Below are 8,385 nucleotides of genomic sequence, written 5' to 3' on the forward strand. Positions count from 1 at the left end.
TGCTGGAATTATTACTTCTTAAAGATATGGACATATTAAATAGCCCAATATGATACTCTGTGATAAATGTAATGCTTTATTACTTAATCCTTTTACTGCTACCCAAAGATCAGAATATTTTAGCTTTAGAACAATAGAAAATGTGTGTTTTTTTTACTTTAGAGTGTCATTGCTGGCTTTTTTCAGGGGTTAACATATGGCTGATTACAAAAAAATAGAGCACAGAACACGTTTGTTTTAGAATTACAATGTGTTGAACTTCAACTGTAAATATAGAGCTGTTTAGTAGGTTTTGCAGAACTCAGTCTCTGACTAACTGTAAATAGGTATTTTGATGCTTTTTACCTCTGTTTATTGAAACAACTCCTAAGATGTGTAGCACACTACTCTTTTTGGTGGCATTAAATTTATTGGAACACAAAGTCTCGTCATATTGATTTTTTTGATACAGACTCCAAGTCTCCATCTTTAAGGCCTTAAACATATCCAAAGACATTCTTTTTTTCTTTTGCCAAGGTCTGAGGGTTTGTTTCAGTTAATCTTACCTTTGAAGCAGCTGTAATTTAAGTATTGGTATTAGATAGTTCTCCACATATTTGATCATAAAACAAAACAAGTGAAATAAAGTGTGTGCTGTGTCTTTAGTTTATTGAATTATATTTAATGTTTTACTTTGACTAAATGAAAAAGAAATTATTTTTAGAAGCGATTGCATTATAGAATCCCAATTCTGAGGATATTGGACAGCGTGTAGAAATTATTGCATACATGTTATTGTGCTGGAAGTGAATTTAAATTTTTTAACTTAATGGCAAGGGTACTTCCTGTAAATAAGTTGTATAAAGAGAGACTGACCTCCCCAAGCTAGAGGTCAAAAACACATTTCCTCTGACATTTTGTCAAAGCCACAATGACCCACTCAGCCTAAAGTCAAAGGCTCACTTTAGGGCTAAGCACACAGTTTGCCTTGCTGACAAGTCGACACTTTATGCCAGTTTGTGCAACATTTTCTGACCTGTCAACAGGTGAGAAATGTAAAACCAAACTACACACACCAGGTAGAAGCATACACTAGCAAGTCTGTTTTGGGTTTTTTCTCACCACTGAGGATCTCTCTGCTTGCGTTCTGCTTATGTAAAATTCCACCAACATGTTTCAAATGCTTTGACGATGTCAGTGTTGAGGACACATTTTGGAAGACGCTCCTCTGGGAGCAGTGTGACGTCCTCCATCCACTACAAAGCGCTAATTCTGAACAATAAAAGACTATGGTGCAGAGCCAATTCTTTCATCCTTTTCTCCTCTTTGACGGTACTCCGGTGTTTTGTCCGCAAGAAGTAACAGGTGAATGAAATAAACCATGGTACCAATGGATCACTAGGCAGAAACATCACATTCTACAGTTAATTTGTTGTGCTGAAATGAGCAGTACAGTTATTCATGCAGTGAGTTTAACATTAATATTTGAAATCCTCTGTCTGACCATGCACCCATTCAGCAGAGGGGACAGAAAACTTGTAGTTTACAATGTGAACAGCAGGTGGAACTAAATACCTTTTAGAAAGCACATCTTTCTTGAGGAATATGTGCTTCAGATCTGCTTCAAATGCCTAATTTTTGGGCTTGTATCTTCTTGAGGCTAAATCTGATGTTCTATTTATTATTACTTTAAAAAGCTGATCTGCCTTTATAATCCACTTTTCTTTCCACAAATGACTTTCGAGACCTGAAAAGACCCAATGATGCAATGAGTTTGACAGTCGTCCATTTATGGAGGTGGTATGCTGCCTACTCAGTCACTGCTACTGACTTTAGACAGCTCGTGCTTCCCAGAATGCCCCTCTGCCTCATTGGTATCATTTCACAGTGAACGCCTGGACAGCCAGGATGATAAGAACACTGATTTGCTGAACTACTTTTCTGCCTGGATGATGAGCTGTCATTAATGTCTCCCTAAGGTTGAAATTGCTGCATTTTCACTTCACAGCAAATGAAGCTGAAAAGTATGCGTGGTAATGGGCAATGTGCACTTGGCTAATTGACTATGGAGGGCAATTGGGTTACCAGAACTGGTTGATCTAATATGATCTGTTTTTTATGTTTTATTTTTCTATTTAGAGGCCACTGAACATGAAGTCATACACGCTGCCTGCTCACTTAAACATGTGTTTTGAAAGGTGAGAATTTCACGTGGGCTTAAAAAAAAGAAGTATATTTCCTATCTGCACCTGTCATGAGACTTTTAAAGGTTATGAGATTTTACAAGGTGTTCCAGCGATACTGGGTTTTTCTATTTGGTTACATATTGGGGAGGATGTGATATTTCTTAGGTTAAGTAACCAAATGTTTTCAAAATCAGAATCAGCTTTACTGGCCAAGTGTGTTCACGAACCGGTTTCTAGTAACTCTCAATGTCTGCAAACAACCAGGTGAAGTATACCAATATTGTAACAAACAAATTATAACAAAGAGAGCTGGAATAAATATTCAATGGATGATACAGCACAGTAATCAAAAAAACAAAGATATTTTTGGGGCTTTGATATTGACATGATTCATTGTTGGCTCAATTTTTTAACAAACATACCAAATAAAACCAATTAATTCATAAGAATAAAACACTATATTCCAATACCTTCAATACCCAGTAGCTAATAAGCTATAGACAGGTGTCTAATAGATAGACCTATTAATCCTTGGCTCACAATATATGTTAACAGGGCTTTTGACATACCACTGTAAAAACTGCAATTCAAGGAACATTTGTGACAAGGCTAATGTATTACTTCTCGCCAAAAATAGCAAAATATTAGTTGGTCATTTCATTGTGTGGTGATTTCTGTTGTCCACAGGATGTTCATCCTGTCTTGAGGCCATACCAGTTTGAGCACCGGTTGGAAGTGGTAAGAATGTGGGAAACGGCTATCAGCCAATCTCAACCCTGTTGTCTCCAGGCTTGCCTGTGAAAATATTGACCCTTCCTTCCCTGCCTGTTTAACTAGCCAGCCTTTAAGCAGTGTTGGAGCAAATACCACATGACAGCACTGCTTTACTAAATGGCTTCTTTAACTCAAACACTCGCTAATGGCTGCTTAAACACGGCTCCTCTTATCCGCTGTGGACTTTGTGTTTGCCTTTGTACATTATGTTAGATCAGTCACCCCTTTGTGTACTGCTGAGTGTGAAAGTGAGAGATTACAAACGGTGTATTTGATGTTTGAGGCTTTTACTTTCAGGGTAATTTTCTTTCCGGTGTGGCACAAATATGATGTATATACACTTTGCTGGGGGGTGGGTTTTGTTGGCCTGTGTACACACACACACACACACACACACAAAGACATGTTGACGTACAAGTAAACAAAAAAGGTGGAAAAACAAGCATGCTCTTCAGTAAAGGTTGTGGCTAAATATGCATTATGTCATGACAAACAAGATCAAACTTGGTTTATATGGGTGATACTTGGTACGCCTTTTTGGCACATGTAGACTTTCTCACACCAGTGGAAACAACCGTTACCAGTTGACTTTAATAATAGGGTGGAATATCTGCTTGTGGGCCTAACTGTAGGACAGAAAGTCATCAGTTGTGATTTGATAGGACACATTTTTACATTATTGTGCTTGTGATTGAGTAGATGGTGTGACTGGGTTTGTTTTGTGGCTCTGGGAAGTAATTTTCCCCACTGTAAATTCCCATTTCAAGGATTTCTGTCAACAATGTTGTCAATTTTTCTCAACACAGTAACACTGAAATCTCTTGAAGGATAATGTTATGGCCATCAGTTTGTATTATTTTAACTTTTATTTGACCAAAAAAAAAAAAATCTTATCTTAAGGTCTACTCTCTAACTTTGAATGAATTTGACAACTATAGCGAGGAGTTTTGTTTCCAGTTGCAACAATATAATATTGTGAAATTGGCTTTGAATTTGAAATAAGCACCCCTCACTTAGCAGCCCTAAAATTGGACAAAATTAACTTTGTGTAGTAAGCGAAGCATTAATTTGATAAATGTGGAGGTTCCATAACGACGGTAACCATGGTGAGGTAGCCTAGGACTCCCTTCTACCCCCCCCCCTCATTATGACGCAAATGGTTTAGTCCGCACCTGCACTATTTTGATTACGGTCAAGATCACAGTTAACGCGACTAATTTCTTTAAAATGTAATTAAAAAGTAATGCTAGGTTATTAGAAGAAAATACGTTAGGAAGAGTTGTCGTACAAGAGAACTAATGACACATTTCTCTCAGAGAAAAGGTGGGCTTGTTAATGTAACGGTAACGGTAACGTTAACGGTTGACTGCTTCAAAGTAACGTTAGCTACTTTAACGTTGATGCTGATTTCTGTTTGGTGTACAGCTAACGTAAGGTCACTTATTGGTTATATAGCTAGCTAGCTACGTTTCTTGCAGAGTAACGTTACAGTGATTTGATTACATTTAGTTTACACTCTTTTTATTTTAAGAATAAAATGCAACCTAGCAGTCTAACTGGCTGTTCGGATAGTAGTGGAGGGCTCGAGATCTCATCAATTTGTACCCACGTTAACGTGATGAACTGCTGAGGCCATACATGTGAATATAACATTTCATATGTTTATATGAGATTGTTATCTGTTAACGTTGCTTTTAGGCCAAGTGAGCAATGTTTTGCAACACCCGGCTCTCAGAAACAACCACCATCGCCCCCGTCCCTCCACCTGATGATGATGCTCAACAGTCAACAGACAAAGTGAGTAGAGAAATTACTCAGTGTGCTCTTCAAAACTGGGCTATTTTTAACCTATTTTTAATCTTAAAAAGCCAGTCACCTGCAGTTTACTGAAATTACCTTATGAGCTGATTTAGAACTGTGGTATCAGAAGTACTAACTTCATGTTATAGAAGCTTAATGGACACAGACAATCAGAAACCCCTTTTTTTTTCGTGGCCCTAGTGTATGTACCATTTAAGACTAGTAGTTCAATCGTCTTTGGATGTGCCTGCAGTAAATCTAAATCCTTCTCAGGTATAACTGAATTATTTTTAAGATTTTTAAGTATTATGAAAGCTCAAAGACTGCATTTGCAGAGGGCCCAGAAATCAGTCGTCCACCTCTTAAAAAAACTATTCAAAAATAGTTGTCACACTGTATAATTACCAAACAGACTACAGTTGAAGATGGTTTGAGGTTTAAAGATGAATGAAACAATGGCCTTCCTATTTTGATTTTTTATATACAACCATAATGGCATGTTGTTGTATAATGTTATAGCATTTGGCAAATCTTACTACATCTTTAGAGACTGAAGTTCAAATTGTTAAATGTGCACGTAAATTCTACCAGCTTTGAGGCAAGAGCCAATGCCATTGGGGCAAGAAACTTGATCACTAGGTTGTTGTGTGAGTCATTTACACACAGTGTGTCAAACAGCCTGGAGGCATGTGGACAAGGAACACAAATGTCTCTGGTCTCCCGGTGAGTCACATTCAGATTTGTTTAGTTGCTGGGCATGCTTGGTGTGATTGGTGTACTGTATGGATGTATTTAGACCCATAATAGTACTTTACAAATACATGGCCTGCTCATTCATTTCATTGAGAACAGTGCTTTGGCACAGTGGGGGGTGCCGGCACAGAGGGCTCGGGCACAGAATTTGAACCTGGCTCAATTTTCTTGCGATGTTGGCCAATAAAGTATGTGCAAGAGCACATTCCTGGGAGATTACTTTGTAACGTGTACAGCATAATTCTGCTGTTTACTTTGCAATCATAGCAACACAGGATAAAACTGTTGTTGCTGTGATAACTTTCCTTTGTAAAGTGTTTCCTCATGATATTATATTTATGGGTTGTATTTCATCTCCCCACTAGTATCTGTGCAACTTGCTCTCACCAATGCACCAATGTGTTGTTTAATTCAGGGTTATTTTTTATCTGAAATGCTCGCTCAGGGAGTGAAAGATTTTCTTTTGAATCCTGGCATGTCAGTCATTCTGTATTGTGTTTTTGCTTTCTCTCACATGAACACAATGGTGAGGTTAGATTAGGTAGCTGTGGCTGATAGGTACTCTATTGTTTTTTTTGTACTGATAAAGGATATTCAGACCAGGGCATTTTTCTTTTATCTTTGACTTTATAGCTTTATACAGTAGTGTATGTAGATATGATCATCTATAGATGTGGCCAGGGTGTTAGATACCGGTATCAGTTTCCATTGCGTGTGTGTTTAACGAAGGCCATTTTTTTTGCACCATAAATATATTGATTCAACCCCCTAGTCTTTGTAAATTACACTCTCTGCCACCATTGTCTTAGACAATATATGACAGCCCTCTTCCACATCAACACCCCTTCTTTCCCCCTACCTCCTGTGTCTTTTCCCTGGTCAACAAACAGTGTTTGTACAGCCGTTTGTGTATATGTGCGTGCGTGTGTGTATGTATGAGCGTTCAGAGTAAACAATGGTGGTTTGAAGCTGTACTGGGTTCCCCTTTTCCCCATTTTTCAAGTCTCACCTCAGTTGTCCATACCTATTACCTTAGACCTTCCCTTGTTGAGTGAATGTCAACACATTTGTGATAGGAAAGCAAATGTGTAGCAACTGTAAATAATGTAGAGCTTTGCAGAGATGGAATTTAACCAATGGGAGGCATTCGTTGTGGAAGGAAGAAAGGTATTATTTAGGAATGACAGCAAAATGCAGGATTTTTTCCAATTTTCCGATGGTTTAACTGATAGTGTTTATGAGTCGAAAGCAGCAGTACACAATAATTTATGTCTATAAATGCATATACTATGTACACTTGTAACAGTTGTCAGTGTTATCAAAGTAAAACTATTTTAGACAGCTTGATACCTAACAATATATAATACAATACATATAATATGATATATATATATATATATATATTATTCATATTGGAGGTTTCTGTGTGAACAGAGGTTTTTAGTTTCATATCTGTCCCATATGCATGCATGTCCCATACATTAAAAAATGTGTACACTCCTGCTTGTGGCCGAGAATATTTTTGCGTGTGTGGTTGTGACTGTAGCTGAGATGAGGTTTTGTGTGGCCTGTGAAACCCTCCTAATATCTTGCTTTCACAGTTTGAAAGTTAAAGGCAGGGCTTGTCTGCTAGGTAAAGCTTTAACATCCTCCACAGGTGATAGCCACTGTTGAGCCTGTTTACTGGCTTTGCCTGTTGATCTTGCTAAAAGCCTCTCACACCCCCTTAATACACACAGTTTAAACACACACATTAATAACAACTGTAATGCCATTCTTTGTCGAGTGCTTTTACAGGTTCAACATTGACCTTAGTGTTTAATCTTCCTGCACAAACAACCGTCACTAGACATACAAACAAATCTTTTGTCACTGTCAGGGAACTCCCATGTTCTTTTGAGAAGGCGAACACAAGGACAAAGCTGAGACTCTTCTGTGTCCTGATATAATTAAAATATTAGACTCTAAAGCCAATATATGTCATTTTGTGATGGCAATATATATCAACTAAAAACAGATTAAAGTCTTCTCTTTTTAGTCTTTGCTTTCCCTTTTCATTTTAAATTAGTTGTGAGATTGAGGTTGGAAGCTTTGCTGTGAGAAAAGCTGTCTCCCACTTTCTGCCTGAAGACAAGGAGTGACCACGTACATGAGAGATATGAGCAAATAAGAAAGACAAAGGAGAGGTTGTGAGGCAAAGAAAAGCAACGTTGTTTGTTGGAATATGTTGTCAACACCTTTTAATCTCTTCGTGGTGTGTTTTCTAGAGAAACAAGGAAAGCTGACGTCTCTTTGTCACATAGATATATATCTATCCACACCACTTCCACTTCAAAATACCTGCAGATTCTATCCAAGTGTTAGGATCTCAGGGACGCATTCCACTTGAATTGGCCTTTTAAAGTTGCACACACAAAGCTGAAACTAAATTCAAATTAATGAATTAATCATTTCCTGTATCACTAATTAATTGGTCTGTACATACATACATACATCCACACCCTCCCCTGTGTTATCAGCTGCTACCACAAGATGTCACTGTGGTCCGTTCATTCCTGCATTTCCCTTTTCATCCTTCTCCCTCCAAACTGTTGACTCCCTTTCCAATAAGAAACAGATGGGAGACCTTTGCTGCGGGCTACTGCCAAATGGAGCAAATTCTCATTACAACGTCTGCAAGCTCTGTTTATTCTCTCCAAGCTTCACCTCCACCCCTTGCACCACTTTGCCATCTGATGTGTTCAACACTTGCTTCCGATGCAGACGTGTCATTTTGATATGCCTTGTTTTGATGATTACAGGATATTTATCATCTTTAGCACAAAATGGGAAACAGACATCAGACATGATTTTTCTGTTGGGCTGCTTACTGTGACCTGCAACCTTGCCACGC

The sequence above is a fragment of the Enoplosus armatus genome, chromosome 1, assembly GCF_043641665.1.
Source record: "Enoplosus armatus isolate fEnoArm2 chromosome 1, fEnoArm2.hap1, whole genome shotgun sequence".
Classification (NCBI taxonomy): domain Eukaryota; kingdom Metazoa; phylum Chordata; class Actinopteri; order Centrarchiformes; family Enoplosidae; genus Enoplosus; species Enoplosus armatus.